Genomic DNA, 15,000 nt, shown 5'->3' on the forward strand with positions numbered 1-15,000 from the left:
GTTGTGTGGCGCTGCACATGCAGCGTAGAATCTATGCCTTGGATATGTGAATTATTGATAAATGATAGCAATCTGTGCGATCTTAGTTTCAGGTTTTCTATTTTTTTGTGACATACCTTGATGCTCTCTCCCGTGTTCCTTCTAATGTAGTCCAACGGTTCTAAAAGTAGTCAGACCTATTTCAGGACTGACACACTTTACCTGCCCTGTCATGTGCTGTGCAAGACGGCAGGTTGTTGTGTCTGTTCTCTATGTGCACGGCTCTGCTGGAAACTCTGTTCGGCCTTCTCGTGCATTGCCATGCTGACATGCCTGGCCTGGCTTTCCCTGGTGATCAATTATTTCCTGGCTGTGATAAACCCTTGACCCTCTGGGGGATTCCCTAGTTGCTTGCTTCGCAATGAACAATGTAAACAAACGGTGAGCCGGTTAAAACCTGTAAGAACAAGGCTGGCCCATGTCTTAATATAAATAATAAAAATAGGCATAAACTGAGCGTAGCATCAGTTTATTCCTAGCAACATTACAGATATTCAGTGTTACCACCTTCTTTAAATCAGAGCTTAGCGTTTTGGCAACAGACAGCTCTGAGCCGGGGATTCAGGAAGAGAGATGCAGGAGTCAGACATCACTGCACCGCAAAACAGAAACATACATAGAATACATAGAAATATAAATAATATATAGAGAGAAAAGGGTGGCCCACCATTAGCGATTCATCTTAGAGACCTCTCTTTTGGGTCAGGGCATTCATGTTGCTACCGGAATGTGATCCTTTCACCTGTTTCCACATAAGGTACACAGCGCTTGTTCTTCATGGTGGGATTTGATGCCTACCCAGCCTGCCTTCTTCCAAGCGTTCACAGTCTGACATGCAGCACAGGTGATTAGATTGTTATGTTTATTTCTGTAGTTTCTCTCTCCCAGCTTGCTTTGGTGAATGGACGCACACCACATGACCGAGAGAGATGAAAAAGCCAACGTTAATACCATGTTGTGATTGGACAAGTCAATCCAGGCAGACACCACATTTGGCGGGGTGGGTGTCAATCTCTCACGATTACTTCCCCAGTCCGACGCTGACGACCCGGACGCATCCCACCGCCCCATAAAATATTCATACGTCCTTAACAACATGGGTGCCTGGCGATCGCAGAAGAAGCCTCGGTGTCTCAGGAGCCGGGCCTCGCTGGGGCCCAGAGCCAAGGACGTGTGTAATAAAATAATGTATCATCGGGAGAGCCCTGGTCCACATGGAGGGAGATGCTGAGTGGGGGGGCCGGCCTACAGACGGATGCTGCTCATATAGCATGCACACACTCACTGACACAAACATGCGAGCATGGCACACGCATTCACACCCAGCTATACAGGCACACACATGCACTCTAGCCCACGCACATGCGCACACGACTACATGCCTGCACACACATACAAACACCAACACATACACACACACACACACACACACGCATACATTTAAACACACACACTCCACACAAACACACACACAAACAAAATAATGCCTCCCCCATAAAGCCAGCTCGTTTTGAATTGCCTCATCAGGGTTCTTTTTAACTGCTTGATTACATCGCCACTCTTTCCCTTCCCCTCACTCACTGCTTGAACAGTAAGTTCTCATTCTGCCTCCTGTCCTCAGGGGTGGGGGATTGGGTGGGGGGGTTGGGAAGGGGAGGACTCTGCGGCACTTAGAGGCAAGTTAGCCAGCCAAGGCTAAAGTCTGTCTCTGCAGGAGGGAGAGGGGTCCAACACCCCCTTACCTCCCTCCCTCTTGCTTGACCTTTCTTTTTGCTCTCTCTCTCTCTCTCTCTCTCTCTCTCTCTCTCTCTCTCTCTCTCTATCTCTTTTTCTCTCTCGTTCTCTGCAGCATATAGTGGGTGTGTTTCATTCCCTGGTTGCGTTTTGTTTTGTGTGCGGGTCTGTTCTGTTCCGGTTCGGCGCGGTGGCTGTATTAGACGGGTGGGCGGAGCTGACAGCTCACAATTAGCCTTTAAGTCTTAATAGCTGCCAGAAGAGGCATGGAGCACTTATAATGCCACGGATGGATTTTTAAGACAGCTGAATGTTCCTACAAAAGGTTTTTTTAGTGGTGTGCCCCAATTTCATGGAAGTGAGACACTTTATTCCCTGTCCTTTACTTTCGGCTCAATGCGGCACTTTGAGCCTTCCATAGCGCGCAGAAAATGTAAGAGAATGTTCCTTTATATTGACTTATAAATAGGCAGTGAGGGATAATATTATTAAGATGCACAGCTTTACAACTCTCACTCACTTCTCCCCTTACCCGACCTCCCCTTCTTCCTTCATGTCCGTTCCCTCATCTCACATCCGTTCCTCCTCTCCCCCCTTCTTATCCTCCTTCTCCTCTCCCAGTCAATCCCATCCTGTCCTCTTCCTTCACCTAATCTCTACTCTCCTCATCTGCCCTCCTCTCCTCATCTCCCCTCCCCTCCTCTTCCTCCTCTCTCCATCTCTCATCTCCTCTTACTGCCCCTGCGTCTTCTCTTCCTCCTCTTCCTCTCATATGTCCTCTATCCTCATCTCGGCCCCTTCTTTCTGTCTCGTCTCTCCTCCCTCCTCCCCCTCGGCCCGGTGAAGGCTCAGCTGCACTTGACTACTGAACCGTTCACCTCCTGTTCCGCTCCTCCGGTTCCTCTGATACTAATGCAGCTTGACGTGGCGAGGTTGCAGTTGTAGCGCTATCACCTGCCTACGCTCCCTCGTCGCCGCTTGTGATGGGACTTTTTTCTTTCTTCTTGTTCTCACTGACACCCTGGAGAGGCTCATAGGTCGTACTGTTGTTATACTTTTAGCATGAAACACCTTTTGTGTTTCCAACCAAAGTGTGGTTGCAAGAAGCACACCACTAGCAGGCCTAGCCATGATATAAAAACAAGCTCTAATAAACATCAAGCTCTATGGGCCGGATGTTTATTAAATACACTTGATTAACTTGATGAACACTTAATGAAATGATGACACTTAATGTACACACTTATCTTATTTTGTACGTCATTGGCACTTTAAAAAAGAACTTAGCATCGTGTAGCATCTAATCCTAGCTCTCTTTGTTGGATACAGGGAATGCAATTGTAATAGTCAATGCTTAGCACTTGTGCGTTTACTCCTGCAGCAGCAGCCCTGGCTGTTGAAAGACAAACCCAGGGGGGCAAAGTGCACTCCCCAGATCTCTCAGGTTATTTCAGCATCTGGTGGGCTGAAACGCATCATCCAGGACAAACATGTTGGAGAACGCATGACAACGTAATCCTGTTGTCCTGTGTACAGACCCCGCACAACAGGCTGGCATTAGCAGAGCTACAAGAGTCTACACCGCGTCAAGAGCCACAGCTGAGGAAACCGTTGCATTGTGGGATATCGCCCCCCCTCCTGAGGCGTGTCACATGGTTTGGGTCTGGATGTGACTGCATCCAATTTGATTCCCTTCATCAGAACCGTTGACCTTAATGAGGTGTTGGGCGCATGCCCGGCCGTACATACGATACATACGACTCCGTACGTACAGCTGGGTTTTTGGAATCTCCATAGTACGATTCTTGTAAACAAAGAGAGAGGTACGGGCTGGCCGGCCTTTTTTTTGTACAAAAAATCTGTTCTAGGTTGTGATATAATTCATAACTGATAACAACTAATTCATACTTCTCCTCATTTGTTTCGACCTACCATGTTTCTGGAGGCGGGTCATTTGGTGCTACTCCAGGTCCCAAACACCCCACCTGACGTGTATCCCAGCCCCCGCTGCCACACTCGCATGGGCTTCTCATCCCGGCCTCTGATTGGCGGTGGCGAGCGAGCGCCGAGTCGACAGCAACGCTGGGCTCCGCAGGGACGCCGCAGGAGCAGGGAACACAGACGCACCTGTTTGTGGGGCTCTCCCGTCGGAGCGCTCCCTCCTTCGTCTGCCTCCGGTTGTTCTATTGTTTTAGTGCAACCCCCATCTATTGTGTGGCAGAGGGGCGGCCTTTCCCTGTGCTCTTGTGATCGCCGCTGACAGCACTGGAGAAGGCTCCATTCCCTTGGTGAATCAGCCTACTTTGAGAGGAGCGAGGGGAAGAGAGCAAACAAACATATTGTCCCTCTCCAGGCAGATCGTGGCCCCCAAGGCCCCTGCGCCCCCAACGCGACCCCCTCTCAGATCATACGCTCACCGACAAAGAAATAAATATGGAAGGAACATCAGCCCGCCATGATTTTATTTATGTATCGCAGCAGGTATCTGAAGGCAAACCCGCTCCGTTCCCTCTTTTATTGCTCTGCCTTCATCTCCCTTCGCACTCTATCTCCAGGTGAGGTATTGAGAGCCAAGAGTCGAGAATGCTCTGAAAACGCTTGCTTGGCTCTTTTTCGCATTAGAGCTATGGGCGGACCGAAATGAAGATTCTATGGTGCGGCAGGATGCAATGAAAACACCAGCGTCGTCTTTACCCACCAAGCGCCCGGCAACCGTCTCAGCACCTCTGGGATAGGAAGGTGAACGTTTTTCAATCTGCCTTCTGGACAGCGTCCATACTCATTCAAAAGATGTGCCACTTTGGAAGAAACTTTCTCTCAACTGAAATGACTCACGGCAGCCTTGGTTAGTTGGCTATACATCTAATAAAAACCGTTTCCGACGGTGCACTTTAGCTGTGTTTTCTCACCGCCGAGCATAAATGTGCTTCTAAAATGTCACGTTATGTAAGAACAACACTATGGCTCCACTTTGTGATGGCTTGCTTTAGCCCGCAGGTTCCAGTGAGCTCGATAGACAGACTGGATGCTAGGGATATCATGTACACCCTCACATCAAAGTCTGTTTGCTTGTGTGGTTCCGGGACAGCTCATGAATGTACCAATGCCAAATGTTTGCCTGTTCATTTCAATGATTCATTCTCCAGTGAGCACTATGATTTGTCCTAAGAACCTAGCTAATACAAGCAGGGGGGCCAGACGGGGCCCCCCTTCTCTTGCGTGTCTTTAAGTCACGTATAACTGTATTGCTGTGATGCCCCTATATTACAGTACTTAAAATACGCATCAATTATACTGGTCCACTGTAGGGTTGCTCTTTAACCACGTGCTCCACTACACTTGAAAAGGAGTCTTTAACAGAGAGACCATGAGTGTTGTATGAAGGTGAAGGCAGGACGTGAACTATTCTACTCACAGTCGCGCAGTGGCACTCTTGAACTAGATTACTTGAAAACAAATCTTAATTATTTGCAAATTAATTTCTGGCTGCATTTATTTTCCTTAATTGTATTAATCAAATCTTATTCACCGGGGTCAGTGTCATTTTAAATATGAATGCATATTACGAATGCATGCATGCATGATGACAACATATACCGTGATTCAGCCTTACTTTGAGAATGACAATACGGAGTAATCAGCTTGTAATGTTAGCGATTCTTTTTATTTAAATCAATACAGCAAAACAGCCACCTCTGTGCTTTTAGTATAGACGCTGACAAATAAGGAAGAGCAGTTACATTTGTCCCTAGCTTTCGGGAGCCTGGCAGCCATGGGTGTCTGTAACTCAACCAGTCGGCGTGGGGATGAGGTCACACACACACAAATGAGCTGAATGAGTAACAGAGAGATCGGCCCTTGAGCACCACGGTTGGTTTCATAGTATGAAGGCTGGGGTACTCCTTCAATGGCTTCAAGGGTATTTCATAGTAGTTGAAGAAGGCTTTTGTAGCCAAATAGAGAACAGGCCAATGTTGCTGTTTTGATGAGTCAGAATTCGATTTATTGGAGAAGGAAGGACAATTTATTTTCTGCTTTAGGATCAGAATGATTCCATTTACAATGACAATAAGTGTCATGATTTTGTAAGAAGAACAACACAGCAGAGACCCATCTGTTCCCTAGCAAGGCAGCGAAATCCCATCCAATGATCTCATTGATATACAGCCCCTTTGCTCTCATTCACACTAATAGTGGTCTGGAGATCTTGCAGCAGATCTTGCAATCCACGACTGAGTGTTCCCAGAATGCACTGGCTTTCATCCTGCGCCATGTGTTGCCCACTGACACTTTGCAATAGCAAACTGTGAAGCAAGTCCTATTCAGCCCCCCGAGCGATGCAGTTATAGCGGGCAGAAACATTTAATAGTTGTCAAGATGAACGTACATGTCACTTTCGAAAGCAACCGTGGAGAATTCAACAAAGTGTTTGTGTGTATGCTCTCTTTGTGGTTATCTCTTCATATCTTTCGTCCTTCTCTGTCTCACCCTCTTACTCTCTCCTCTCTATAATATCTGTGTGTGTGTGCTTGTGTGTGTTTGTGAGTATAGTGTGTACCTGTCTAGATGACGATGAGGTGTGTGTGTGTGTGTGTGTGTGTGTGTGTGTGTGTGCACGTCAGTATAGTGTGTACGTGTGCGTTTGTGTGTGAATGTGTAGTGCGTGTGCGTGACAGTTAAGTGTGTGTGTGTGTGTGTGTGTGTGTGTGTGTGTGTAGTAGTTTGGCTTAAGATGAGCATTAGCAATATGGAGCTCTGAGTCACAAAACTCCACAGCACCAAATGAACAATCCTACAAGTTGATGATTCACGCCTACGATAATCAACCACTTTAAAATTCACCAAGAAAGAATTTATTCCTTCTCCCTGTTGCAATCATAGCAAAGCAAAACCCAGCTGCAGTGAGGGTGTACAATTCACACAGTGGTGGACGACCTATGGCAACAGCTTTGTTCTCCTCTGCCTTTGCCCTCTTCTGTCTGTGAACTTTTGCCGGCATTTAAAAGCATGTCTATGACCACAGTCTAAATCCAAGAGACAGAGACAGGTCGACACACTCTAGGGGGGAGAGAGAGGGACAAAGTAAGAAAGAGAGAGGGAGAGAGAGTGATTGAGGGAGGCTTGTTTTACAGCATGGTTAAGCATTGCACAGCTGTAGGCGGTTTTGTCCTGCATGGCCTTGGCCAGATGTACCAATCTGTCCACTGTCCAAAGCCTCACGGTGAACAAGCACCTGGGTGGTGTTGCTGGCAGAGTGGATGCTGCTGATGGGGGTTTTAAAGCAGTAAACACTGCGCCACAGTCTGCAACAGTGATACACACTCGTTTAAGGAGGGAGCGGCTGATCATTTGGGCATCTGGAGGACAAAGAAAATCTGTGTCTTTGTGGGTGTATAGTTGCAAGAAAGTCTGTCCGTGTGTTTGTAGGTGGGTGTGTGCTTTTGCTACATCTGGCCTTGTTTTTAGCTCCTTTGGGTTGAATCCCCATCCAATCATTCACCTGGAACCGTCGCTTCCTTTACTTTCCTTTGTCTCCTCTCCTCTCCTCTCGTCACCTGTCTTCACCTGTCCTCTCCTGTCCTTTTCTCTCATCTCCTCTCCTCCCCTCTCATTTCATGTCCTCTCCTCTCCTCTCCCTCCTCTCCTCTCCCTTCCTCTCCTTATCCTCCCCTCTCCTCTCCCTCCTATCTACTCCTCTCCTCTCTTCTCCCCTCTGTCCATCCATAGGCTGTAACTCTTACTCTCAACTTTCTCCCAGGGGCTCGCTCAGCGCCAGAGGCGGATCAATTCTCCTGTCGATCCTCCGTATTCTCTGGCAGTAGATCTGAGCCGAGACAGCCCAAATTTGACCTTAAACCAGGAAGCAGGAACTGGCCACGGTTATTTATGCAGCAGAAGTCACAAGCTGTGTTTTATCATTACACATCTACAAAGTTTAATGGGAAGCTTAACAACTGTAATCTGGGGGCAGATGTAGCCATTATCTCTTTTGAAGTAAATGTAACATCACAGGCCTACATGGAGAGGAACACAAAGATGGACACAAATGGGCATGCACACATGCAAAAACACACACACACACACACACACATACACACACAAACACAGATACATGACTGAATAGGACTGCACACCTACACAGATAAAAGTGTGTCTCGAACCAAATGTGTGTTTCAAAATCTTTTGGCTCTAATTAATGCTTTTTTCCAATATTGTTCAGTTTCTATGCTTTGTGATCGTCAAGTTGTATGTTCATCCTATGGGATATTAAATAACTTGCTCTTAGCTTTGACATTTTATTACATCCATCTCACTAGATCTATTTGAAAGGAAGGGTCTGGAAAGGTTGTCACAAGTCACGCTTCTCACCCTGGGGTGCCCCCGGCGATACATGTGGTTATCTTGGCTGAACAAGAGACTGTATGCCCTCGACTCGAGCACTAAGATTATCACCACTCTATTAAGGCTGACCGTGCAGTAAACCTTTGGTTCTTCTGCCTGATACTGAGAAATAATCCTTTTCGCCTGCTTGGCATGCATGTTTCGCTGGTGATTCTCGGGGAGGCTGAGCTAAATCTCTTGCGTTGGCTGTAGAGGTGGACTCTGTTCGGGCTTTTGTGGTCTCTGTGCTGTGTTTTGTCTCAGCTTGTGCCCCCCCCTGAGAGACCCCCGCCCCTCCCCTTTCTCCCAGCCATGACTCATAGCTGCTGCACACCTCCTTATCCTGTGACCTTCAAATCACGTATTGTTCCTTTCAAGGTATAACACTTAACATTTCCGCATCAAAATATCTAAAAACAACTGCATCTATTTTATCAATGTTTTAGATGAATTTTTCAAACTCAGAGAAATCAGCATAATTCTTATTCACGGTAATGGTGTCATTCAGTTGCCTATCAATGGTTTCCGATCCCCTTTACCCCCTTCCTGGGAAATCACAGTAAATGGTAATCCAGTGGACAGTTAATTTATTGATGTTTTTTCTTTTTATCGATCTAGGATGTGCTACTATGACAAATGGCTCAGGCCAGCCACCAAGCCAACGCTGACGTTCAACACACTCATAATGTTGGTATTAAAATGATTTTTATATGTTTGTTTCGGGCACGGATCACAGTGCTCGGCTAGCCCACTATTGAACTCGCCACATAAGGTTAGCTACAGCCGCGTAGCGCCACTTAAGGTTAGCTACAGCCACATGGGAAGTCCACTCATCTAACGGTAAATTAGCAAGTTAATGTTACGTTAACATAAAGTTACTTAAACAACGTAACGTGAATAAAAGTGACGAAAACATAAAGCGAATAAACTTAATACATTCTCTCGTCCGTCAACATGATTTTGGCCTGAGTCAGGGTTATCACCGGCGAATGTAGTGAAGACTACTTATCCCCCAAGCTTCCTCACTACATCATCAGACTGCGTCCTTTGTTATGTTTTGATTGAGAGACTCCTGGTGGCAGAAATGACATATTGTACCTTTAAGGTAGGAAACGGGAGGACCCCCAGTATCAGTTCTGAAAACAAAGCAGAGCGACGGGATGCCAGTGGGGGTAGAGGAGAGAGTTGTTTGTAAACTGGAGACTGCAGACTCAATCTCGGTTTCACCAGACCCAACCCCCTCTGTATGATACTATTCAACACTAATTATCTGATGTTGAAGTATTTTGAACGAATGGGGTTAATGCCGCACGACTCTTGCGCCATCTTGCCAACCATTCACGCTGTCTCGTGACCTGAGTTTAAACTGATGCTCAGGAGAGCACTAATCGCTTTCTGTCAGCAGCGAGACTATTGTTCTGGCTGCTTGTCACTATGCAGAATTCACTCCCAATGCAACTGCACTCTTGCACATCAGGCTCGGGTGATTGGTTAAAAACCGGGGGGGGGGGGGGGGGGGGGGGATGACACTGGATGAGCTATCAGCCTGGCTCACTCATTGGCATGCTTTTAGCACATCTTACTCTGGTCTCCCCCTGAAGAACAAGATGGAGAGCCAGGGTGTGGACGTGCATTCAGATCCTCTTGTGCACACACAGACACACGCAGATGCACTCTCCTGCTGACACACACACCCACACGGACGCAAACACACACTCGCAAGACACACGTCAAAGCCATGGCCATGGTTGTGTTTTTCACAATGACCTTCACCATATTTCAAGTGCGTTTCATGATTGCTGGGTCTTGTGTATTCAACCTCCTTAAGCATGAGAGCAGTTAGCCCTGACCTTTCCAGGGCTAGCCTTGGCACGACGCAGAAATCCTCCTTAAATCTGCAACAGAAGTGTGATGCGGAGATAAGGAGTCTACATCCTGTGTCACGTCTCTTAGCTTTCTTCTAAATGGACCTCAAGGCAATCGCAAGGCTAGCTAGCAGGGCGGGGCCGCCTGGCCAGCATCAGTCCTCGCGCCACTCTATGGATGTGGGTTTATACCACAGAGGACCCCCCCTCCCCTCCCCTCCCCAGTGCTGGTCAGGTGTGACTGTTTATCATCAGCAGACCTGCAGACGGAGAGAGAGAGAGGTACAGAGAGACAGAGAGGAAAATACATAAATAGAGTGAGGGACAGGGAAAGAGAGTGAGAGAGTATGAGAGGGAGGTAGAGAAAGCAGGGGACAGAAATAGAGTGATGGAGACAGAAAGAGCTAGGTAGTGGGAGAAGCCAGACACATACATCCACTCCACTGCAGGGGTGAGATTGGGGACAGAGCAAGACACAGGCCAGACAGGGGAGCTAGCGGCTCTGATTAACATGATGCTGATGTGTGTGTATTGTATACGTAACATTGTGTGGGGGGAGGGATATAGTGTGTGTTTGCATGCCTATGTGTTTGTGTGTGGGTGCATGTATTAATATTTATAGTGTGTTTTATTTTTATTTTATTTTACCTTTATTTTACCAGGAAAGTCCCATTGAGATTAAAAATCTATTTTTCAAGGGAGACCTTGCCAAGACAAGCAGCAGCATACAAAGCACCCATAGTGGCAGACAGAAGACAGAAGAGGACACATTCAAGAAGAACTAGAAGTCAGCATAGTGAACTAGGGAAGTGTGTGGGAGGTGTTTTTGTGTGTGTATGTGTGTCCGCATGTGTATAGTATGTTTAGTTTAGTTTATTCGTGTGCAGTGCAGGCTGTGTGCAGGCGGTGTAAGTACACCTCAGCCTTGGACCAGGATGGAATATGACATGCTGATCAATGCTCGTCCGCTCTGGTCCAAATTAACCCTCGGTGCCAACTCCACAGAGCCATTGATTGCATGTAGCGGCCCTGTCTGGCGCTGATTGGCAGAAGTAGGCAATCCATCTCAATATGCATCCAAATTGAGAGACGTTTTTGAATTGTTTAAAGCTCATATCTCCAGCCATAACGCTTTCTTTAATGCGCGATCAATCGCTGCCCGTTCAATACTGGATACCGCGCAGCGTAGCTCGCGTGCTACGTACCGCAGACCAGAATCGACTGTTTCCTTACATATTGTCTCATACCATCACATGGTTTATGATTGTGATTATGGGGTGGTATGTTTCCAGTATATGTCTGGCCTTAAGAAGGCAGGCCCTGGTACTGCTGGGAGTGGTTGTAGATCTAAATTAATGTGTCAGGAATATGTGGTTCACCATGGCCCGGCCGATCGGACCGTGCTCTATAGGCTTCCAGCCGCCTGTACAAACACACGGCCTCTCAGTGACTTGCAAATTTACATCCCCAACCGAACAGAGGTGTTAAATCCTTCCCTTTCTTTATCCTCACTTTGTTCTGTCTCTGTGTTTGTTCTGTCTCTGTGCCTGCACACAGTCACACACACATTAATACACTCACGCCCACAAACACCCACACACACTCACGCACACACACACACGCATGCACACGCACACACACACACACAGGTATGCGTATGCATACCTGCACACACAAGCACATAGGCACACAGACACACAAGCACATGCATACATGCACACACACATACATTCCTGCCCACAGGCAGACATGCACACACACATCTATGCACACTCAAAAGCAAATGTGCACATGTACACACACAAACAAAACACACACGATGGTGCACTGCAACCTGGCTCTACTACTACTACTGCTGCCACTGCTGCATTCTGCCCTGAGCAGAATCCTCTTCCTTTCATTAAATAATGCAGTGGCAGGAGGCTTGTGCAGAGGCCACCACTTCCACTATCTCCTCCTCTTCTTCCTCCTTCTTCCCCCCCCCCCCCTCCGTATTCTCTTTAACACTCTATCTCCCTCTATTTTCACCCCCCCCCCCCCCCCCCCCCCCCAGGCTCTCTTTGTCTCTCTTGCTCTCCCCTGACCACCTCAGCAGATTTCTACTTGTTCAGCTATCTAAAGGAGAGAGTCAATTCAGCAACAATAGCGGGGCCTGAACAATGCGAACACAATCAGGCCGTTTACACGACAACACCGTCCGATGGTGGTTTGCAATACACAATTCACACATCGGGCCGGTATGTCAACCGGGGTTGGCCTCAGGGGGGTTAGCGTCCGCAACGAGATACCTTAAGGAAGGCATGGGACGACCGTAGTGCACACGGCACAGCGTCTCCATTCTATATGAGTTCACTTTATTTATGCAGCATTTCTTATTCACAACTCCCTTTGACCTGAACGTGGTGGTGAACACGGCCGGATAATGGCGCTGTTATGGCTGGTTCAGACTACACGATTTCAGCCCGATTTTGTCCCGATTCTTTCGTCGCAGACAAAATTGCGAATCGTACACGATTTTGAAAGGTCGGCGGCGAGACGAGGTCTTGTAATGTGACATGCTTGCGATCTGCGATGTTTTCGTCTGCGACGTTCGAAAACCCCACGACGAAAAGTTTGGCATGTCAGAATTTTTTGGGGAATCGCACGACGTGTCCATTGTTGACATGAGGGAACCCCGCCCCCAGTTGCGTGAGGGAACCCCGCGAACAGCTGGAGCTCACGCGCAGTGTTCAACTTATGTTCATAAAACATTACCTCCAGTTCGGTATGTAGCACCGACATCCCGAGCTCTCCTCTTCGTGCAACCCAAGAACGAGTCCACAATATTTTCTTCTTTTTCTTCCTTTCCGTTTCTGTGCAGAGGACCGCCAGCATAACGCCTAGCGCTAGGTACTCAGGATCCATTGTTGACGCTTTTTTGCTAGGCTCCGTTGTTGCTGCGTCTACTTTGTATCGTTCATGTCACGCGCAACGCAACTACTGTGAGGAATTACTGCATTGAGCAGATATAAAAACTACTGGAACCTTTATGACAAAAATGTAAAAAGCATTTATGTTAGTTCTAAACCTTAGATTTTCTAAATATCTTGCAAACGTGAATGATACAAAGTTGAGAGCATCGCATCGCTGTCACTTTTTTGCTAGGCTACGTTGTTGCTGCGTCTACTTTGTATCGTTCATGTCACGCGCAACGCAACTACTGTGAGGAATTGCTGCATTGAGCAGATATAAAAACTACTGGTACCTTTATGACAAAAATGTAAAAAGCATTTATGTTAGTTCTAAACCTTAGATTTTCTAAATATCTTGCAAACGTGAATGATACAAAGTAGAGCGCATCGCACCCTCGAATCTTGTAGTGTGGCCAATCTTACGACGAGACAAGGCCCGATTCCCTGGCTCTGTGATCGTATAGTGTGACATGTTAAATCGTGGAGGAATGTCTGAGAATCGTGTAGTCTGAACTAGCCATTAATCATTGATAACGTGCAGCTCAACGAAACTCCTCGGCCGAGACCGGCAGTCCTAGGCGAAGGAACCGACGCGGCGACGCAAAGATTGTTCTAACAACCGCTATTGCGCTAACATCCACTAAGGGCTCTTGAACTTTTTTTAAGCGGACAAATGCTACTGGAGCGCAGCAGAACAGGGTTGTGCGGTCCTAAAACGCGCTGGATTTGCTGATGTACTGTTTTGTTGTTTTTTCCACTTCACTTATTTTGTTCTTATTGGATATGTCATGGTCCATGGGATTCATCGGCCCAAGGACAGATCGGATATGCAGTTAGATTGTGGCGAATATACATATTTGGTTCCAGAAAGTCTGAAGGCTTTGCCCCACTCCTGCAGTCAAACGTTTACACGCTCACACGTGTTCATACATCGTTTAGGGTGTAGACCCACACGTTGACCCAGTAGCACATATAACATCTTCCCCTCATCGGTGTACCGGTATGTCATTCAGCCACGCACACACAGACATACTTACACACACACACAGACAGACAGACTGACTGACTGACTGACTGACTGACTGACTGCATACTGTGCATGCTAACTCAGCACTTCAGCCACATGTGTTTCCTATTAACAATTAGTGGACTAACTGAGGCTGAGATGACTCGGAGGGATCAACCGTGGATGCGTTTTGTTTGATCATCAGGTTTACGCTAATAGCGCCCAATTAGCTTGCTATGGGTAGAGAGAGATCGAGAGATAGAGAGAGAGAGGGAGAGAGAGTGTGAGAAAGATAGAGCGAGAGACAGACTGTAGGTGGGCTAATGTATGCTAATCATTACTGTAAACTCATTAAAGGGATCTGACTGCTGAGTTTAGATGTGCTTTGATATCCCTGCTCCAGTGTTTATGATGCTGTAGCGCTGACCTATAGGATGGCTGGTTTACAGTCATATGAGATACGCTGTCATACACATCAGATTTGAATAATTCTTATTCTAATAATGTAGTTGTGGAAATACGATACCAGAACGTTTCTTGTATCGTATTTCCACAACTACGTTATTAGAATTAGAATTTAAATTAATTGGCTTTAATCATATGGAAAACAGACTCCTTCGTCTTTGAAATACGTCCATACCGCTTACTTGTAATGCGTGTCGATTTTACTGCGCATAAATTACCATCTCAGCGAGAAGCACGATGGACCGAACACAACCTGTTGCTCGGTTTCGGCCAACAACACAGCACACAAGGTTGTTTTTCTCACTTGGCAAACAGCCAGTGCTTCTGTGAATCATGTATTTTTAAATTACCATTCAATACACGTCCAACCCAGTCCAAAACATAATTTGCATATTATGATTTAAAAAAAGGAGCAAAACATCAAATTCCTCGGCGAATGTGTCATCATCATAGACTCACCATGCAAATGACGTTCATAACCACCCCCCCACCACCGCTGCTCCTGGTTGAGCCGTTTCCCTGTTTCAGAGCGAGCCGGGATAGGTTATTTAATGGGTTT

At 46.9% G+C, this 15,000-nt stretch overlaps 1 protein-coding gene across 1 annotated transcript in view; it reads left to right on the forward strand.

The window, feature by feature from the left end:
- Nucleotides 1-15,000, forward strand: part of LOC307086928 (ryanodine receptor 3) — a gene marked incomplete at both ends in the record, with an annotated part of 129,502 nt that overhangs the window by 5,845 nt on the left and 108,657 nt on the right.

The sequence above is a fragment of the Pollachius pollachius genome, assembly GCF_949987615.1.
Source record: "Pollachius pollachius genome assembly, chromosome: 15".
Classification (NCBI taxonomy): domain Eukaryota; kingdom Metazoa; phylum Chordata; class Actinopteri; order Gadiformes; family Gadidae; genus Pollachius; species Pollachius pollachius.